Raw genomic sequence first — 22,291 nt, forward strand, 5'->3', positions numbered from 1 at the left:
GCCTCTAGAGCATATTTCCTTCAATATGTTCGCTAAAATTGAAAAGAGTTCACAGATTTGAAAGAAGTCCATCGGTTTCATAAAAAAGGTTCACAAATTTGAAAGATATTTCTAATTGAAAAAACTTTCACGCAATTGAAAAAAAACCACGTCGTCCATTCTCGTTGGTTTCCGCGAATATATGAAAGAACTTAAGAGAAAAAGGAAGGAAGTACTCACAAGATGTGAGATATCCTTGTTGGTTACTACAGTCTGTACCGAATGAGGAGATCACGATTCCGGATAATGTCGCGAAATCACTAATTGAGGAGTACTTCTTGCAAAGATCACTCCCACCTTCTCAGGTTATAACAAGTGGCGCGCTGCATGTGTGCCACTTGTCGCAACCTGAGAGTTTTTTCTTTTTTCGATCCATTTATTCAAAACGTTTTATCTCTCAAATTGTAATCGTTTTCATCGTTGGATTCCTCGCGTTGAGATCTTCAAAACTAGATCTCATATTGATAGGTTTTGGTGACATCTTTTTCACGAAAAAACCCAAACCAGGAGCACGTTTTTTCCCTTTCCGAAAGAGGCACGGACGTGCCTCTCGCGAAAGCACAACCGTGCTTCTCGCGGAAAAAAAACACGTCTTTTTTTCGTTTCCGAGAGGCACGACCATGCCTCTCACGAAAGGACAACCGTGCCTCTCGCGGAAGAAAAAAAAACAAAAAACATGTTTTTTCCCGAGAAGCACGGCCGTTCCTCTCGCGAAACACAACCGTGTCTCTCGCGGAGGTAAAACCGTGCGTCTCGCGAAAGAAAAAAAAGCAAAAAACACGTTTTTTTCGTTTCCGAGAGGCACGGTCGTGCCTCTCACGAAAGCAAAACCATGCCTCTCGCGGAAGGAAAACCGTGCCTTTCACGAAAAAAACACATTTTTTCGCGAAATTTATTTACGATATTTTTTCGAAAACTAAGGAAGACCGGTAGAAACCTAAAAGTCAAAAAAAAAAATTAAAAGCAGAAAATGTGTGCGGAAAAATAAAAAAAATTCAGGAAAAACGCCCAGAGCGCGACATGGGGCGGTGGCTGAGAGCGCGCCAAGTGGCGCGCTCCCAGCCCACCCGCATGTGATCGTTGCGTGGCTCCGGAAGGAGCGCTCGTCAACTAGTTGCTACCTACTAAGAGGCACAGAAGGCATCAAATAGGAGTTGGGTCCATGATTCGCTGTTAATACATCTTTACATGGATGGATCGCAAATTCTATTCAGCGCTTGACAAACATTTTTTTTCAGATTTGCCAACCTGGCGCACACCCCTTTCATCATGGGCTCGGTCCATTTTTTGTTCTTCTCAGTCACATGAGTACGCAACGCGGGCCAGTTATTTCGTGAGCCACTGACCCATTTTGATTTGAGAAGCTCCAAGATGCTTCCAGTTCAGTTGACCATTTTGTTTTTCCTTTGGGTTTTCGTTTTCGTTTTTCATTTTTTTTTCAAAATTTTCACAAATTCGTGAACTCTTTAAAATTTATGAATGTTTTCAAAAGCATGCTCTTTTTACAAATTGGTGAACCTTTTTTCAATTTGGTGAACTTTTTTCGAATCCACGATTTTTTCACATGGATGAACATTTTTAAATCCGCAACATTTTCCTCCAAATTTTGTGTTTTTCTTAATTCATGTTTTTTATAAAAGTTTATAGTTTTCCATATTCGTAACATTTTTCATATTCATATCTTTTTAGAAAATTTATGAACTTTTTTTAGTACATGATTAATTTTCATTTTTTTAAATTTTATGATTTTTTTTCAAATCTTGTTGTCATAAGTCAACAATCCAATGTGAACAGTCAATCAATACACCAGTCAACCGGTCAAATTGTCCCCCGTCAACCCATGAGCGGTCCACCTGTCAACCGGGCATAGCTCGGTCGGCCAGTGCATGCGTGAGAAAGCATTAGTTGGCTTAGAGCATGGTTAATAATACATCCAACAGTCGACTATAAAAAATTGTCATGTCATCTACAGCCAACCTCTTAACCGACATTTATAATAATAAGTTTTAAATATGTATTAGTTTATCAATAGTTGGTCCACCTTACATTCTCACAACGCGTCTTTTCTTTGAGTCTCAATTGGCACGACACGACCAATGGCGGTGTAGTCGTATCTCCGTTCTTTTCGACCATACTCTAAGGTGGAGCTAGGGAAGCGGATTTTTGTCTCGGCGTTGATCACGATCAGAGCGAGCAAACATGGCTGCCTCGCCATCTTCGACCCTTGTGAGCCCTCCTCGCGTTGACCTCGACGGGGACGACCCGAGCACGCTGGTTCGTGGCACGCCGGAGTGGCTGCGATGCGCGGGCCTTGTCCGTCGCGCGCTTGAGGCTAACGGATGTGTCGCCGTCGGGTGTCGCCGCCGCGTACCGCCGGAGCTGCGGGAGCGGATGCTCGTGGCGATGGCGGAGCTGTCCGCGCTCCTGCCCGAGACGAAGCGCCGGACCGGCGCCGCGGACGGCCCGTACAGGGCGTACATGGAGAAGCGGGACTCCGCCGCGTGCCATCACGAGGCGTGTTGGGTATAAGCCACGGCGATCGCGTCGGGCGTGCGTGTGTGCACGCGGGACGGATCGGGAGCGTGGCGTGCGTGAGCCAGGCTCATGTTCGACTCCACCGTGTAGGTTAGGTTGTTGGCGAGAGTAGTGGGGTGCTCATGCTCAGTCCGTTGGGAGGCAGCCGCGTCGTGCGTATGTGCGCGTCGTGCGCGCTGCCGGAGCGTGCGGATCGAGCGGCAAAGCGAGCTGGGCAGCGCACGTGCGCGAGCAAGGTGGGGTACGTGCCTACACCTATGATGTGCCCAGGTATAAAACGGTGAACTGATCGTTGATGTAAAAGTGCGGCTTGAGAGAGATGTAGCCCGGAGCGTATGTGCGCTCGAGACTCCCTGTATGTGTCCGAGTCCAGTGAATAAAAGGCCAAGATACAGGCGTTCGTCGCCGCGGCGTTCATCATCGGAAAACTGCTGTGCTTCTTCTACCTCCTTCTTGTTTCGTTCGAGCGAACCACAGAGAGTTGCAGAGAGAGAGCAAGGGCAAGGCAAGGCCACAGCAACAACAATTGGTAATCAGAGCCACAGGTTCGGGGGGTGGCCTTGGCGTGCGGCCGCGTCCGCGGTGCGCACAGCGAGCGCGGCGGAGATGGAGGCTGCGGCCACGGCGTCCGCAGCGAGCGCGGCGGACATGGACGCGTCGGCTGCGATGCGTGGCCATGCACGGTGATGCCGTGCGCGCAACGAGCAGCGGCGATCGCGGAGACGAGGAGGCTGCGGAGGACTTGCGTGGTGGCGCAGAGCCTGCGGCGGCTCGGCGCGACGACCGTGGAGGCGCTGCGCTACGGTTGACGGCGCAGCGGTGCAGGGCAATAAGCGCGGCGGCGAGTCGGGCGCGACCGGTGCATGTTATGGGTGCGCACCGGACGCGTCGGGACCGCGGGAGTGGACCGCGGCGAGGCGTTGACCTGGTTGCGCAGATCGCGTATGTGCGCGGCGGGAGCGCGGGCCGGGTGCGCAGGGACGTGGGGACTGCGCGCGAAGGCCACGGCGGCACGGTGGCAGGCTTGGCAGCGACGTCAGGGCGGTGGCGGCTACAACGACGTCGACGGCGCGGCGAAGGCCGCAGCGGTGCGGTGTGGCGGCCATCGCGACATCGACGACGATGGACTCACCTGCTGTAGTTTGTGGCTTAGGGGGTGAGTGTTGGGCATAAGCCACGACGATCGCGTCGGGCGTGCGTGTGTGCACGCGGGACGGATCAGGAGCATGGCGTGCGTGAGCCAGGCTCATGTTCGAGTCCACCGTGTAGGTTAGGTTGTTGGCGAGAGTAGCGGGGTGCTCATGCTTAGTCCGTTGGGAGGCAGCCGTGTCGTGCGTATGTGCGCGTCGTGTGCGCTGCCGGAGCGTGCGGATCGAGTGGCAGAGCGAGCTGGGCAGCGTACGTGCGTGAGCAAGGTGGAGTACGTGCTACACCTATGCTGTGCCCAGGTATAAAACGGTGAACTGATCGTTGATGTAAAAGTGCGGCTTGAGAGAGATGTAACCCAGATGGTATGTGCGCTCGAGAGTCTCCCTGTATGTGTCCGAGTCCAGTGAATAAAAGGCCAAGATACAGGCGTTCGTCGCCGCGGCGTTCCTCACCGGAAAACTGTTGTGCTTCTTCTACCTCCTTCTTGTTTCGTTCGAGCGAACCAGAGAGAGTTGCAGAGAGAGAGAGCAAGGGCAAGGCAAGGCCACGGCAACAACAAGGCGTTCGGGGTTCTCAACGCGGCCCTCGGCGTCTGCCAGGAGGCCCGCGCGTTTGTTGCGCGCGCCTGGCCGCAGGGCAACAATCGTTTCCTGTAAGCTTTGGCCGTTCAGAGCCATCATTTGTTGTGACGTGGCCGAGTAATCATTTCATTTCTCCACGCTGTCATCCAGGGAGACGCTGACTTCGACGGCCGGGGAGATGGAGAGGCTGGCCTGCGTGATCCTCGCCATGGTCGTCGACAGCTACGGCCTCTCACACCGCTCTGACGAGATGGTCGCCGCCACGGACACCAACTTCCGCATGCTCACGTACTACAACGACACCACGCGGACGTCGTCGTCGGACGGGTAGCCGGCCGTCGCCCTCGCCGCCCACATCGACGGGAGCTATATGACGATCCTTGAACGACGTGGACGGCTTCGAGCTGAGGACGAGGGACGGCGTAGAGTGGGTGTTAGACTGTATAGCTTCTGTATTTATACGTGTATATTGTAACATTGTATCCCGCTCATTATATATATGTGATAGGCCATCCTTAAAGGGTTGTGCCCGTTCCCCCAAATCTATTGTCTTACATGGTATCATACTAGGTCACGTACGCTTCCGCCTAAACCCTAACCACCCGACACCACCGCCGCCTCGCTCCCGATCGCGCCGTCGCCGCCGCCGCCTCCGGATCCACCAACGCCGGCTTCCTTCCGGCCTCCCTCGCAGCTCACCTGTCCTGCCCACCGGATGCCGCCGCGGTGCAGTCCCTGCTCGGGATGAGGAGCGTGGGCTCCTTCTTCGCGACTCCCCTGCTGCTTCGTCGCCCGGGCAAGTGCTCGCGGTGCACACCGTCGGCGCCACGACCGCTTTTCCCGCCGCCATCGCTGTCTCACCTCTACCGCTGGCGGTGCCCGCGTCGGCCCTGATGGCGGGTCTTGCGGCGTCGGTCTCGGCAGCGGCGCCACCTGCCCCCGCGCCATCAGCACCCCTGGCCGCATCCACGGTCCCGCTGGCTGCCTCTACGGTGTGCTCACCTCAGGCAGCCTACTCGACGGGATCGCTGCCGCCGCCGTCGTTTCACTTCGGCCATCTCATCACCATCAAGTTGTTGTCGGACAACTACATCTTCTGGCATGCGCAGGTCCTTCCGCACCTTGGGAGCCATTATCTGCTTGGCTACGTCGACGGCTCTCTCCCCTGCCCCCCCCCCCCACGCTGGTGGACAGCGTGCGCGGTCTGGTCTGTTATACGGCACATCGTGTTTGGACAGGGCAGGACCAGGCGAACCTCTCCTCCATCCAGGGGTCGCTTACTCCGGCTGTCGCTGGGCTTGTCGTCTTTGCCAAGACGTCTCATGAGGCATGGACTATCCTCGAGCGCTCGTTTGCGGTGCAGTCACAGGCTCGTGTCTCCGCACTTCATCGTCGGCTTGGCGAGTGTGAGAAGCTTGACTCCACGGCCAGGGAGTTCTACAACAAGGTCAAGGGCCTTGCTGACACGTTGGCATCCATTGGACAGCCGCTCATCGACTCCGAGTTCAACTCCTTCATTGTCAACGGGCTTGACGAGGAGTATGATGCTTTGGTCGAGATCATCAACGAGCGGGGCGACTCCCATGATGGCACATGAGGTATACTCTCGCCTCCTCCTCACCGAATAGCGTGTGGAGGCGCGCCGCTCCAAGGGCAGTCACGGCCCCTCTCCGCGAACTCGGCCACCAAGGGTGGCCGCAACTTGTCTAAGGCGCCGCCCCCTGCATCGTCCTCGTCACGCTCGGCTCCCCCTGTCCGCAACTTTACCAGGGGCTGGTGGTCGGCGTGTGTGTCAGCTTTGTGTCATTGAGGGGCACTGGGCCTCTAAGTGTCATAAGCGCTTCCAGCGGAGTTTTCTTGGCCTCAGCAATGATGTCAAGGACACACGCAACTTTGTGCGTCAGGTTGCTATGGCTGACCGTCCGGCGCCACCGAAGCAACAAGGGCACACTCAGTCCTACTCCATCGATCCCCACTGGTACATGGACTCTGGGGCAACGGAGCATCTGACAAGCGAGATGGGGAAGCTTCATACTCGTGAACCCTATCATGGCTCCGAAAAGATCCACTCCGCCAATGGAGCAGGTATGCACATCTCTCATATTGGTCAAGCATCTCTTCTCACTAGACATGCAAATAGGAGTCTTCAGCTTCGCAATGTTCTTAGAGTTCCATCTGTGACACGTAATCTTCTTTCAGTTCCTAAACTCACACGTGATAATAATGTGCTTTGTGAATTTCATCCTTTTGATCATTTTATTAAGGATCGGGGCACGAGGGACATTTTTCTTAGAGGGCGTCTGTGCCAGGGCCTCTATCGTCTGGAGCATCCTGGCGTCGCTCGTGTTTTCAGTGGAGTTCGGGTATCTCCGTCACAGTGGCATGCTCGTCTTGGTCATCCAGCCACACCTATCGTTCGTCATGTTTTGCGTCGTCATGAGCTTCCTAGCATGTCTAGTAATAAAGATGTAGCAGTGTGTGATGCTTGTCAGCAGGGGAAGAGTCATCAACTTCCTTTTTCGGAGTCTACTCGTGAGGTGAAACATCTTTAGAACTTGTGTTTTCAGATATATGGGGTCCTGCTCAGACTTCTGTCAGTGGTCACAATTATTATATCAGTTTCATTGATGCTTACAGTCGCTTTACCTGCCTTTATCTTATTAAGTCTAAATCTGATGTGTTTGATATCTTTGTTCAGTTTCAAAAGCATGTTGAACGCCTTCTCAAGCACAAAATTGTTCATGTTCAGTCGGACTGGGGGGGGGGGCGAGTATCGCAACCTCAACTCCTTCTTTCAGTCACTTGGGATCACTCACCGTTTAGCATGTCCACATACACATCAGCAGAATGGTTCAGTAGAACATAAGCATCGTCAAATTGTCGAAACTGGTCTTACTCTTTTGGCCCATGCATCGGTTCCCTTTCGTTTTTGGAGTGATGCTTTCACCACTGCATGTTTTCTCATAAACCGTACTCCCACTCGTGTTTTGAACATGAAGACTCCCATTGATGTTCGCCTTAATGAACAACCTGAATACACCTTTTTCAAGGTTTTTGGGTGTGCTTGCTGGCCACATCTCCGTCCATATAACAAGCGCAAGCTCGAGTTTCGATCTAAAAAGTGTGTCTTTCTTGGCTATAGCTCTCTTCATAAAGGATACAAATGTCTTCATGTTACCACTAATCGTGTCTATATATCTCGGGATGTCGTGTTTGATGAGCATGTTTTTCCCTTTGCCAAACTTCCCGTGTCCACCGCTGAACCACGATCCATGCATTCATCCTCCATTGCCTCTGACCAATTTGATGATGTTGCATATTCTCCTATATTATTGCCTAATCATGGTGCAGACACTGGACGTGGGGCTCGTTTGGAAATTTTAGAGGCGCCATCGCCTTCTTCGTTGGCACCCCCAGCTGTGCACATCGATCATATGGCGCCTCTGCATGCCCTCGGGTCCCGTGCCCATGCACGGCCGGTTGATGCCCCGGTGCCAGCGCCCGCTTCGTCTCCCCTGACCTCTGGGCCGGCATCCCCCCGCGCTCGTCCCGCGACGCCTTTCACGCCAACGGCGTCTGGGCCGGCTTCATCCGCCTCCATCTCGCCCACGGCGTCTGGGCCGCGGTTGCCTAGGCCGGCCTCTCCCGGGTTGGCTTCCGCGCCATGCAGCCCAGTGTCGCCTGGCACCGGCTCCTCCACGTCGTCGCCTGGTCCCCTGCTAACCAAGGCGTCTCCATCGCCTTCATTCAGTCCTTTACTGGCTGGCGCTTCTCCGTCTTCGTCCTCGACTTCGATGGCCCCTACTGCTGCTCTACGTCCACATACACGCAACCGCAGTGGCATTTTTCGGCCTAAGCAGCGTCACGATGGTACTGTTGCTTGGTTGGCCGCGTGCATGACTGCTGCGCTTGCAGATCCCTCTTCTGAGCCGCATACGTATCAAGCTGCTATGCGCATTCCTCATTGGAGAGAGGCCATGGAGCAGGAGTATCAAGCCCTTATTCGTAATAAGACATGGACTCTTGTTCCTCCACCATCGCGAGTTAACGTCATTGACTCCAAGTGGGTTTCAAAGTGAAGAAGCATTCTGATGGGTCCATTGAGCGCTACAAAGCACGTCTAGTTGCTCGAGGTTTTCGGCAGCGCTATGGTCTTGACTATGAAGACACCTTCAGTCCAGTGGTCAAGCCTACTACCATCAGGCTTCTTCTCTCTCTCGCAGTTACTCGAGGTTGGTTTCTTCGTCAGCTTGATGTACAGAATGCCGTTCTCCATGGTGTGTTCTGATCCAGATCGTCCTGATCATCTCTGTCGTCTGTCCCAGGCACTCTATGGTCTGAAGCAAGCTCCCCGTGTGTGGCATGCCCGTCTTGCAATGGCCCTTCGTGCTCATGGTTTTGCATCATCGACTGCTGACTCCTCACTATTTATTCTACAGAAGCCTGAGGTTACTATGTACTTGTTGGTCTATGTGGATGACATTATTCTTGTCAGCTCCTCCCAGTCGGCTGCTACTACTCTTGTTCGCTCTCTTGGTGCTGACTTTGCGGTCAAGGACCTTGGGAAGCTTCACTACTTTCTTGGTGTGGAGGTTACTTCTCGGGCTGATGGACTTGTCATGACGCAGAAGAAGTACTCCTTGGATTTATTGCAGCGGGCTGGGATGCTTAAGTGCAAACCGACCACTACACCGATGTCTACCACTGACAAGATCACTGCTGTTGATGGTGAGCTTCTGTCCTGTGCTGATGCGACGGAGTATAGGAGTATTGTTGGTGGTCTTCAGTACTTGACGATCACGAGACCAGATATTTCTTTTGCCGTCAACCGAGTTTGCCAGTACCTGCAGTCACCCCGTGACACTCATTGGTCTGCTGTTAAGCGCATCTTGTGTTACATTTGATTCACTGTGTCTCTCGGCATATTCTGATGCGGACTGGGCTGGCAGTCCGGATGACAGGCGATCTACGGGGGGCTATGTTGTGTTCTTTGGCTCTAAATTGATCGCCTGGAGTGCTCGGAAACAGGCTACTGTCTCACGTAGTAGTACTGAAGCTGAGTATGAGGTTGTGGCCAATGCTACTGCGGAAATTATCCCGGTACAGTCTTTGCTTCCGGAATTGGGTATATCCCAATCACAGTCTCCTGTCCTTTGGTGTGATAACATCGGTGCTACATACCTCTCTGCAAATCCCATATGCCATGCCCGAATGGAACACGTTGAAGTTGACTATCACTTTGTGCGGGAACGTGTCTCTCAGAAGCAACTACAGATCAGGTTCACCTTTTCCAAGGATCAACTTGCAGACATCTTCACCAAGCCGTTGCCTCTACCACAGTTTGAGGCATGCCGGCACAATCTTACCCTTCTAGATTCTTTAGGAAGTGGCTAAGATTGAGGGAGGGTGTTAGACTGTATAGCTTCAGTATTTATACATGTATATTGTAACGTTGTATAACACTCATTATATATATGTGATAGGCCACCCCTAGAGGGTTGTGTCGGTTTCCCCAAACCTATTGTCTTACATGGTATCAGACTAGGTCACCTACGATCCAAGACGTGTATATAATGAGTGGGATAGGTCACCCCTAGAGGGTTGTATCAGACTAGAGGGTGATAGGTCACGTATCCCACTCATTATTTATACGTGTATACTGTAACAGTGTGGAGCCCAGCGCTCCCTCAAGACATGCTGACGATCGGCGCAGAGAAGACAGCAGCAACCGTGGCCGCCATGATGCTGACCGAAGCTGTCGCCTGGAGCTCCTGACTCGCGATGCCCAGAACATTCACAACAGATGTGTGCAGCGCCTCCCCAATGCTACAATCACCTCGACTTCGGGCAGGAGGCGCACACGCCTGAAAGATAGAATGCTAGCCCGCGCAGCAAAGAGAACCAAGGAAGATCGCCGCTACCTTGCCCCCGCACTACATTCAGTGACATCATTGTGCTGGGACCTTCCCTGACTGCCCCTGAGAACCACAGAAGATCGACACCACCTTCCCCTCACACTACATACCAAGACATCATTGAGCTGCAACCTTCCTTGACTGCCCTTGTCTGGTTATGTCGCGTGGAGCCGCTGGAGAACGCACCACTGGGCTGGCCTGCTCGGACCTCTCAGGCTCGATGCTCCATCACACCGCTCCACCAGCAGGTTGACCACAGCGACTCCGGTGAGGAGCCTCGCACACCTATCTTCGTGCCGTGCCTTGCTGCATCCCCGGTGTCCCTCGACGCGGGCCAAGCACCAGAGACGCCCCGGGAGCCATCCCCTGAATCGCCGCTCTTCGTCCCGGTGCGGTCACCCCTCCTTCCAGCTCCAGGTTCTACACCACCCAGGCCACCCACGACAAGGAGGAAGACACTTGCTGGAGTCACCAGCTTCAACCTCGGCCGACGTAGCCCGCAACTGAGTGCCAAGAACGGGAACATACCCGTTACACAGCTTGCAGAAAGGCTAGCTTCACCAACTCCCCCTGGCCTGGAAGCTGAGCCTGATGACTCTCTTCAGGACGCGCTCACCCCTACGCCTGAGTTCGTCCTCGCCAATCCAACACCACCAAGCCATGTTGAGGTAACCCCATCCCTTCGCGGCTCTACTGCTCTCTCGGAGGAGGAGGGAGGAACGCCTCTGTTCATCCCACGCATGCCGGCTCTTCTGCCTACTCCATCATCTCGCCCCACTCCACCAAGGCCACCCAAGGCAAGGCGGGTCACTGGCTTCCTGCTGCCGCGCCGTTGACCGCGTCTTCAGGCCAAGAAGAGGAGTATGCCCATTGCCAAACTTGCAGAGCAGCTCCCGTGTCATCAAATGGGCATAGTCGCTGAAGGAGAACAAGTCACTGAGGAGGCCAGTCATAAATTCACGCCAATGTTCCAGGGGCGTCTGCCGGATATCACTGTTGCTGCCCTTCGAGCTCTGTTCAAGATGGACTGCGATCTCTCTGCTGCGGTTGAAGAGGCACTGATCCAGTATGGAGGGGAAGGAGGACCTGACCTGAGCGCTCCAGTTGCGGAGGAGGCCTGAGTGTTGAGATAGTCTATATTGCTGTAGCCTAGTTTAATTATGTTAGCTACAACCTGCCATGATGTGAGCTTGCCTGTTTGTGGTGGTGTGTGTGCTCCACTGATGATGGCCCGGGCAAGGCAAAGTTCGTTCCAGTTTCAACCTGATGTAGTTCCGGTTTGCAGATGTTAGACACCAACTTATCAATCCTATGTTGGAATGTTCGTGGTCTAAACAACCCTGACCATCGTGCGACGGTTCATGAGACAATTGCTTCTTCCTCCTGTCATCTAGTTTGCATCCAAGAATCAAAACTCCAGGCCATCGACCAGTTCACGGCTGCGTACCTTGGCGGTCAGCGTCTAAAATCCTGTGCTCAGAGACCTGCTGATGGTACAAGAGGGGGTATCTTCCTCCTTTGGGACGACAATGTTGTGTCCATTACCAATGTCCAGATTGGTGCCTACTACCTCTCGGCCTCTGTTTCCATGAAAAACTGCAATGAACCACAATCCTTCAAGCTTACTACAGTTTATGGCCCTACTCGCAGCAATCTCAAAGAGGCCTTCTTCCTTGAGCTAATCTCTCAAAAGCCTCCTGTAGGAACCAAGTGGCTTGTTAATGGTGATTTCAATCAAATCTACAGGGCAAGGGATAAAAACCGTGCAAATGTGAATCATTCTCGTCTTGTGAGATTCCGCAACGCACTCAACTCCTGCGAGCTAAAGGAAATCCCCTTGCAAAATAGAAAATTCACTTGGAGTAACGAGCAAAATGATCCGACGATGAGCAAGCTTGATGGTTTCTTCTGTAACGAAGAGTGGGATCTTGTTTTCCCTACCCACATACTCCAAGCCCTGTCATCTTCGCTCTCTGATCACTGCTCTCTCTTGCTTGCCAATGCTACTGGTCCGTGCTACCTCTTGAGCATGTGTTGGTTTTCCCTTAAAGAGGAAAGGGTGATGCAGCAAAGTAGCATAAGTATTTCCCTCAGTTTTTGAGAAACAAGGTATCAATCCAGTAGGAGACTACACGCAAGTCGCCTAGTACCTGCACAAACAATCAAGAACCTTGCAACCAACGCGATAAAGGGGTTGTCAATCCCTTCATGGCCACTTGCAAAAGTGAGATCTGATAAAGATAATAAGATAAATATTTTTGGTACTTTTATTGTATAGATTGGAAAAGTAAAGATTGCAAAATAAATAGTAAACTACAATTGTAGATTGGAAACTTATATGATGTAAAGTAGACCTGGGAGCCATAGGTTTCACTAGTGGCTTCTCTCAAGATAGCATATATTACGGTGGGTGAACAAATTACTATCGAGCAATTGATAGAAAAGCGCATAGTTATGAGAATATCTAGGCATGATCATGAACATAGGCATCACGTCCATGTCAATTAGACCGAAACGATTCTGCATCTACTACTATTATTCCACACATCGACCGCTATCCAGCATGCATCTAGAGTATTAAGTTCATAAGAGCAGAGTAACGCATTAAGCAAGATGACATGATGTAGAGGGATAAACTCAAGCAATATGATATAAACCCCATCTTTTTATCCTCGATGGCAACAATACAATACGTGTTGGTTCCCTTTCTGTCACCGGGATCGAGCACCGCAAGATTGAAACCAAAGCTAAGCACTTCTCCCATTGCAAGAAAGATCAATCTAGTAGGCCAAACTAAACCGATAATTCGAAGAGACTTGCAAAGATATTAAATCATGCATATAAGAATTCAAAGAAGAATCAAATATTGTTCATAGATAATCTTGATCATAAACCCACAATTCATCGGATCTCGGCAAACACACCGCAAAAAGAATTACATCGAATAGATCTCCAAGAAGATCGAGGAAAACTTTGTATTGAAATCCAAAGAGAGAGAAGAAGCCATCTAGCTAATAACTATGGACCCGAAGGTCTGTGGTAAACTACTCACACATCATCGGATAGGCTATGGTGTTGATGTAGAAGCCCTCCGTGATCGAATCCCCCTCCGGCAGATCGCCGGAAAAGGCCCCAAGATGGGATCTCACGGGTACAGAAGGTTGCGGCGGTGGAAAAGTGGTTTCGTGGCTCCCCCCAATGTTTTCAGGGTATAAGAGTATATATAGGCGAAAGAAGTAGGTCGGTGGAGCTACGAGGGGCCCACGAGGGTGGGGGCGCGCCCTCCTGCCTCGTGGACGCCTCGTTGCTTCCTTGACGTCCACTCCAAGTCTCCTGGATTGCGTTTGTTCCGAAAAAGATCCTTGCGAAGTTTCGGTCCGTTTGATATTCCTTTTCTGTGAAACACTGAAATAGGCAAAAAAATAGCAATTTGCACTGGGCCTTCGGTTAATAGGTTAGTCCCAAAAATAATATAAAAAGGTATATTAAAGCCCATTAAACATCCAAAACGGATAATATAATAGCATGGAACAATCAAAAATTGTAGAGACGTTGGAGACGTATCAAGCATCCCCAAGCTTAATTCCTGCTCGTCCTCGAGTAGGTAAATGATAAAAACAGAATTTTTGATGTGAAATGCTACCTAACATAATTATCAATGTAATTTTCTTTATTGTAGCATGAATGTTCAGATCCGAAAGATTCAAGACAAAAGTTTAATATTGACATAAAAATAATAATACTTCAAGCATACTAACCAAGCAATTATGTCTTACAAAATAACATAGCCAAATAAAGCTCATCCCTACAAAATCATATAGTTTCGCTATGCTTCATTTTCGTCACACAAAATGCTCTCATCATGCACAACCCCGATGACAAGCCAAGCAATTGTTTCATACTTTAGTATTCTCAAACTTTTTCAATTTTCACGGAATACATGAGCGTGAGCCATGGACATAGCACTATGGGTGGAATATAATATAATGATGGGGGTTGTGTGGAGAAGAAAAAATAGGAGAAAGTCTCACATTGACGCAGCTAATCAATGGGCTATGTAGATGCCCATCAATTGATGTCAATGCGAGGAGTAGGGATTGCCATGCAACGGATGCACTAGAGCTATAAATGTATGAAAGCTCAACAAAAGAAACTAAGTGGGTGAGCATCCAACTTGCTTGCTCACGAAGACCTAGGGCATTTGAGGAAGCCCATTGTTGTAATATACAAGCCAAGTTCTATAATGAAAAATTCCCACTAGTATAAGAAAGTGACAATATAAGAACTCTCTATCATGAAGATCATGGTGCTACTTTGAAGCACAAGTGTGGAAAAAGGATAGTAGCATTGTCCCTTTTATCTCTTTTTTCTTTTTTTCTTTGGCCTTTTTTTATATTTGGCCTTTCTCTTTTTTTTGGGATAATGCTCTAATAATGAGGATCATCACACTTCTATTTATTTACAACTCAAAGATTACAACTCAATACTAGATCAAAGTATGACTCTATATGAATGCCACCGGCGGTGTACTGGGATGGGCAATGAATCAAGAGTGACATGTATGAAAAATTATGCATGGTGGCGTTGCCACAAATACGATGTCAACTACATGATCATGCAAGGTAATATGACAATGATGAAGCGTGTCATGACAAACGGAACGGTGGAAAGTTGCATGGCAATATATCTCGGAATGGCTATGGAAATGCCATAATAGGTAGGTATGGTGGCTGTTTTGAGGAAGATATAAGGAGGTTTATGTGTGATAGAGCGTATCATATCACGGGGGTTGGATGCATCGGCGAAGTTTGCACCAACTCTCAAGGTGAGAAAGGGCAATGCACGGTACCGAACAGGCTAGCAATGATGGAAGGGTGAGAGTGCGTATAATCCATGGACTCAACATTAGTCATAAAGAACTCACATACTTATTGCAAAAATCTACAAGTCATCAAAACCAAGCACTACGCGCATGCTCCTAGGGGATAGATTGGTAGGAAAAGATCATCGCTCGTCCCCGACCGCCACTCATAAGGAAAGCAATCAAACAACACCTCATGCTTCAAATTTGTCACACAACTTTTACCATACGTGCATGCTACGGGACTTGCAAACCTCAACATAAGTATTTCTCAATTCCATAATTACTCAACTAGCACGACTCTAATATTACCATCTTCATATCTCAAAACAATCATCAAGTATCAAACTTCTCATAGTATTCAATGCACTCTATATGGAAGTTTTTATTTTACCCATCTTGGATGTCTATCATATTAGGACTAATTTTATAACCAAAGCAAATTACCATGCTGTTCTAAAAGACTCTCAAAATAATATAAGTGAAGCATGAGAGATCAATTATTTCTATAAAATAAAACCACCACCGTGCTCTAAAAAGATATAAGTGAAGCACTAGAGCAAAATTATCTAGCTCAAAAGATATAAGTGAAGCACATAGAGTATTCTAATAAATTCCGATACGTGTGTGTCTCTCCAAAAGGTTTGTATAGCAAGGATGATTGTGGTAAACTAAAAAGCAAAGGCTCAAATCATACAAGACGCTCCAAGCAAAACACATATCATGTGGTGAATAAAAATATAACCTCAAGTAAAGTAACCGATGGATGAAGACGAAAGAGGGGATGCCTTCCGGGGCATCCCCAAGCTTAGGCTTTTGGTTGTCCTTGAATTTTACCTTGGGGTGCCTTGGGCATCCCCAAGATTAGGCTCTTGCTACTCCTTGTTCCAAAATCCATCAAATCTTTATCCAAAAACTTGAAAACTTCACAACACAAAACTCAACAGAAAATCTCATGAGCTCCGCTAGTGTAAGAAAACAAACCTCAACTTTAAGGTACTGTAATGAACTCATTCTTTATTTATATTGGTGTTAAAACTATTGTATTCTAACTTCTCTATGGTTCATACCCCCGATGCTAGCCATAGATTCATTAAAATAATCAAACAATACACGAAAGCCAGAATCTGCCAAAAACAGAACAGTCTGTAGCAATCTGATTTGTTCGAATACTTCTGGAACTCCATAAATTCTGAAAAACTAGGAAAACCTGGATAATTTATATATTGATCTTCTGCAAAAAGAATTAGTATTTTATCACGTTCTGCTGAATTTTAACAATTATTTTCGTGAGCGTAAAGTTTCTGTCTTTTTCAGCAAGATCAAACAACTATCACCCAAGAAGATCCTATTGGTTCTACTTGGCAGAAACACTAATTAAAACATAAAACCACATCTAAAGAGAGGCTAGATGAATTATTTATTACTAAACAGAAACAAAAAGCAAGAAACAAAAATAAAATTGGGTTGCCTCCCAACAAGCCCTATCGTTTAACGCCCCTAGCTAGGCATAAAAACAAGAATAGATCTAGGTATTGTCATCTTTGGTTTTTATCTTTTTAGCGGAGTCATGCTCGAATCCGGGAGGTTCTTTGGGTTTCCCTTCATATTCGGAAATTTTCAAATCTAAAGAGTCCAACCTCTTATTGCAAAGGGTGATCAACATATTCATGGGGTGAAGGTTTCCGCTAACACTTTTGAGAGGTTCAAGAGACTTTTGTAAGATTTTCGTTACTTCACAAATTTTCTCAAAAACTTGTGTCTCTTCCTGGGTATGATGTAGTCCCTTTTTTTGGGCAAGTATTCCTACTATTCCCTCTATAATTTCATGCGCAATACTGGGATCAATTTCGATAAAATTGCCTTTGGCAGCGGAATCCAAGAGTTCTCTATGGGACATATTTAGTCCAACATAAAAATTGCGAAGTAAAATTCTAAAATTTATCTCTAGGGTACAATTACGATAAGATTCCATCATCCTATACCAAGCATCTTTTAAATTTTCTCCTGGTCTTTGTTTGAAGTGAAGAACTTCAAACTCGGGGGACAAAGGAAGAGATAAAGGATTCGCCATGAGGGCGAAACAAACGGACTAACACACGGACACACAAGAAGCAAGCGGGAAGAAGCGGATGGAAAAGGGCGAATAAAACGGCAAGGGTGAAGTGGGGGAGAGGAAAACGAGAGGCAAATGAAAAATAATGTAATGCGAGGGAGAAGAGTTTGTGATGGGTACTTGGTATGTCTTGACTTGTGCGTAGATCTCCCCGGCAACGGCGCCAGAAATCCTTCTTGCTACCTCTTGAGCATGTGTTGGTTTTCCCTTGAAGAGGAAAAGATGATGCAGCAAAGTAGCGTAAGTATTTTCCTCAGTTTTTGAGAACCAATGTATCAATCTAGTAGGAGACTACACGCAAGTCGCCTAGTACCTGCACAAACAATCAAGAACCTTGCAACCAACGCGATAAATGGGTTGTCAATCCCTTCACGGCCACTTGCAAAAGTGAGATCTGATAAAGATAATAAGATAAATATTTTTGGTAGTTTTATTGTATAGATTGGAAAAGTAAAGATTGCAAAATAAATAGTAAACTAGAATTGTAGATTGGAAACTTATATGATGTAAAGTAGACCCGGAGGCCATAGGTTTCACTAGTGGCTTCTCTCAAGATAGCATATATTACGGTGGGTGAACAAATTACTATCGAGCAATTGATAGAAAAGCGCATAATTATGAGAATATCTAGGAATGATCATGAACATAGGCATCACATCCGTGTCAATTAGACCGAAACGATTCTGCATCTACTACTATTACTCCACACATCGACCGCTATCCAGCATGCATCTAGAGTATTAAGTTCATAAGAACAGAGTAACGCATTAAGCAAGATGACATGATGTAGAGGGATAAACTCAAGCAATATGATATAAACCCTATCTTTTTATCCTCGATGGCAACAATACAATACGTGTCGGTTCCCTTTCTGTCACTAGATCGAGCACCGCAAGATTGAACCCAAAGCTAAGCACTTCTCCCATTGCAAGAAAGATCAATCTAGTAGGCCAAACTAAACCGATAATTCAAAGAGACTTGCAAAGATATTAAATCATGCATATAAGAATTCAGAGAAGAATCAAATATTGTTCATAGATAATCTTGATCATAAACCCACATTTCATCGGATCTCGGCAAACACACCGCAAAAAGAATTACAACGAATAGATCTCCAAGAAGATCGAGGAGAACTTTGTATTGAGATCCAAAGAGAGAGAGAAGATGCCATCTAGCTAATAACTATGGACCCGAAGGTCTGTGATAAACTACTCACACATCATCGGGTAGGCTATGGTGTTGATGTAGAAGCCCTCCATGATCGTATCCCCCTCCTGCAGATTGTCGGAAAAGGCCCCAAGATGGGATCTCATGGGTACATAAGGTTGCAGCGGTGGAAAAGTGGTTTCGTGCCCCCCCCCCCCGATGTTTTCAGGGTATAAGAGTATATATAGGCGAAATAAGTAGGTCGGTGGAGCTACGAGGGCCCCACGAGGGTAGGAGGTGCGCCTACCCCCCTGGGCGCGCCCTCCTGCCTCGTGGCCGCCTCGTTGCTTCCTTGACGTCCACTCCAAGTCTCCTGGATTGCGTTTGTTCCAAAAAAGATCCTCGCGAAGGTTTCGTTCCGTTTGGATTCCGTTTGATATTCCTTTTCTGCGAAACACTGAATTATAGGCAAAAAAACAACAATTTGCACTGGGCCTTCGGTTAATAGGTTAGTCCCAAAAATAATATAAAAAGGTATATTAAAGCCCATTAAACATCCAAAACGGATAATATAATAGCATGGAACAATCAAAAATTATAGATACGTTGGAGACGTATCAGTCCGAAGAGACACAAATCTTTTCGTTTCGAGAACCACTGGATCAAGATGCCTGGGTTCCAACAGATTGTTAGTAACTCCTGGAATGAGGATCCTTCCCATGTTGAGCCCTACCAACGGCTTTTCCATAAGCTTAAGAGAACTAGTATGAGGTTGCGTGCTTGGAGCAAAAAACTTTTCGCAGCTTCTAGAATTCAACTTCACATGGCCGTGGAGATCATCCTACACCTGGATATGGCGCAAGATCGTAGGGAACTCCCCCCTGATGAGAGGGACCTCAGAAAGAGACTAAAGAGGAAGGTCATTGGCTTGGCGGTCCTGGAGAAGTCTAGAAAGCGTCAAAATTCCAGAGTTACCAATCTTAAGGCGGGAGATGCCAACACTCGCTACTTCCATCTCCATGTCAACCGCAGAAGGAGGAAGAACTTCATACAACGCCTGAAAAACAATAATGGTTGGGCTATGGATCATGCACACAAATAGGAAATCGTGCACTGGCACTTCAAAAACATTGTCAAAAAAGCCCCCACGCGTAACATCGACTTCAATTGGGGGCTGCTGCATACCCCGGATTGTGATCTTCATGAGCTAGACAACGCCATCACGAAGGAGGAGGTGAAGGCTGATGTGTTCTCCATGCCGGGAGACAAAGCCCCTGGACCGGATGGCTTCTCCGGTGCGTTCTTTAAGGCATGTTGGAGCATCATCAAGGCAGACATTATGTGTGCCATCAATCATTTCTCTGATCTACATGCGTCCCATTTTCACTGATTGAACTCGGCAGATATTGCCTTGATCCCTAAGAAGGATGGTGCTGATGACATTACAGATTTTCGCCCCATCAGTCTTATCCATGCCATTGCCAAGATTATTGCCGAAGTGATGTCCAACCGCCTTGCGCCACACATGAATGACCTCGTCTCGCAGGCTCAGAGTGCTTTCATAAAAATAGATGCATTCATGATATTTTCATGTATGTTCGCAACCTTACGAAACGCCTGCACCGCAAAAAGACCCCGGCACTCCTATTCAAACTGAACATCAAAAAAGCATTCAACTCAGTTAGATGGGACTTCCTCCTCGACTTTCTCAACCACCTTGGGTTCCCTCCGAGGTTCAGGGGTTGGATCTCGACTTTGCTTTCTTCAGCGTCTTCGCGTATTCTCCTTAATGGGGTTCCAGGTGCCCCCATCAAGCACGGATGTGGTTTGAGGCAAGAAGATCCACTTTCCCCTCTCCTATTCGTGCTCGCGATTGATCCACTACACCTAATCCTCCAGAAGGCCACCGCCCAAGGAAAACTGCACCCTCTCGGTGGTCAGGCTATGTCAATTCGGGCCTCCCTCTACGCGGGCGATGCAGCTGTTTTCCTTGCCCCCATCAAGTCAGATGTTGAGTTCTTTGCCCGCACTCTTAAGAGTTTTGGGGATGTCACTGGCTTGGTCACGAACTATGCCAAAAGCTTGGTTGCTCCTATTCGTTGTGAGAATCTGGATCTGATGGATATCTTACACTCTTTCCCGGCTAGCCGTACCTCATTCCCGATGAAGTATTTGGGCCTACCTCTCTCGGTCAAGAATTTGAAAAGAATCCACTATCAACCGCTCGAAGACAAGATCGCAGCCCAACTGGCACCATGGATGGGTAAACACGCTGCCTCTCCGGGACGTGTAGTGTTGGTCAAGTCTGTGCTTACGGCCATTGCCATCTACTATATGACGGCACTTAACCTCCCGGTTGAGGTGATGAACAAGATTGATGCTCTCCGACGGGCATTCTTGTGGGCTGGATGTGACAAAGTCACTGGAGGAAAATGCAAGATTAATTGGGAGCAAGTGTGCAAGTCAAAACTTCAGGGTGGCCTTGGCATCCTGAATCTGAAAAAGTTTGCATCAGCACTGCGCATTCCTTGGCTCTGGGGTGAGTGGCTTACACCGATCAAGACTTGGGTGGGATTAGGGACACCATGCGACCGGCACGATAGAGACATCTTTGCGGCCTCCACAAAAGTTGTTCTGGGCGATGGTACACGTGCCATTTTTTGGGAGTCTACTTGGCTTGATGGTTTGCGACCCAATGACATTGCACCAAAAAAAATTGAACTGTCAAAAAGAAGAAATTGCTCGGTCCAGAAAGCGCTCTCCAACAATTTTTGGGTGTCTCAGGTGAAGACCTCTCAGGGCATGACGGTCGACCATCTTCATGAGTTTTTCAACCTATGAAAGAAGCTATCTCATGTTCAGCTAATACCTGACACACCTGATTCCATCACTTGGAAGCTCACCAAGGATGGTCATTATTCAGCTGCAACGGCTTACAGTGTGCAATTTCTTGGTTTAGTCGATACGGACTTACCACGAATGGTTTGGAGAATTTGGGCTCCCCCAAAATACAAATTCTTCGCTTGGCTAGTCATCAACAATAGAATCTGGACGGCAGACCGGCTTCAGAAGCGGGGATGGCCTAATTACAACATGTGCCCCCTTTGTATGCAAGTTCAGAAATCGGCGGCTCATCTGCTTTTCAAATGCCGATACATGGTTAGAGTGTGGAACATGATTGAGGTGTCTTCATGACATTTACCCGCAGAACTGGGCCATGGTTGACACAGTGAAAACTTGGTGGAGCGCCAACGCCTCCAACACGACGCAATCTCGACGACCGCTTACCTGCCTTATGCTACTTGTCTCGTGGGAAATCTGGAAAGAGCGGAATGCTAGAGTATTTCGTAACGTCGCAGTGCCTGTTGGAGTTTTAGTTGCTAGAATCAAAGATGAAGCGGTGATATGGTGTCTGGCAGGTGTGAAACATTTGTGTAATACCATGCCGCAAGAGTGATATGTTGTATTTGGCCTTTGACCAAGACCCCTAATACTCCTTATTCAATGAAAATGGCAAATCTTTTGCCTTGTTTTAAAAAAAATGTCTTACAGTGGGTGAGGGTGCACTCTCCAGGCCGCGACTCCCTCCTCGTCGTCGCCGGCCAGCCACTCGTGGTGAGTTGTGAGCTTATGTGCCACAGCCGGCACTTCAATTGCATCTCTTGGTTCACTCGTGGAGTAGTTGGGAACTGACATGCTGCAGGCTTGGAGTAACGGGAGGCTGCACGCGCCGGTGCACAGGGTGGCCGTCGGCGGGCGGGAGGACCGGCTGTCCTGCGGCATGTTCCTGCTTCCAAGCAAGAACCTCGTCGTCGACGCGCCGCCAGAGCTGGTCACCGTGGAAGCCCCGCGCCGGTTCAGGCCGTTCGAGTACAGTGACTACCTCAGGTTCAAGCACGCCGGCGGCAACGGCGAGAACGTGCTCGACCGCTTGATTTTTTGTCCAAAA

At 48.5% G+C, this 22,291-nt stretch overlaps 1 pseudogene; it reads left to right on the forward strand.

The window, feature by feature from the left end:
* The first annotated feature begins 2,123 nt into the window (after positions 1-2,123).
* LOC109769073 (probable 2-oxoglutarate-dependent dioxygenase AOP1) lies at positions 2,124-22,291 on the forward strand (annotated as a pseudogene).

This window comes from Aegilops tauschii, chromosome 3 (assembly GCF_002575655.3).
Source record: "Aegilops tauschii subsp. strangulata cultivar AL8/78 chromosome 3, Aet v6.0, whole genome shotgun sequence".
Lineage (NCBI taxonomy): Eukaryota > Viridiplantae > Streptophyta > Magnoliopsida > Poales > Poaceae > Aegilops > Aegilops tauschii.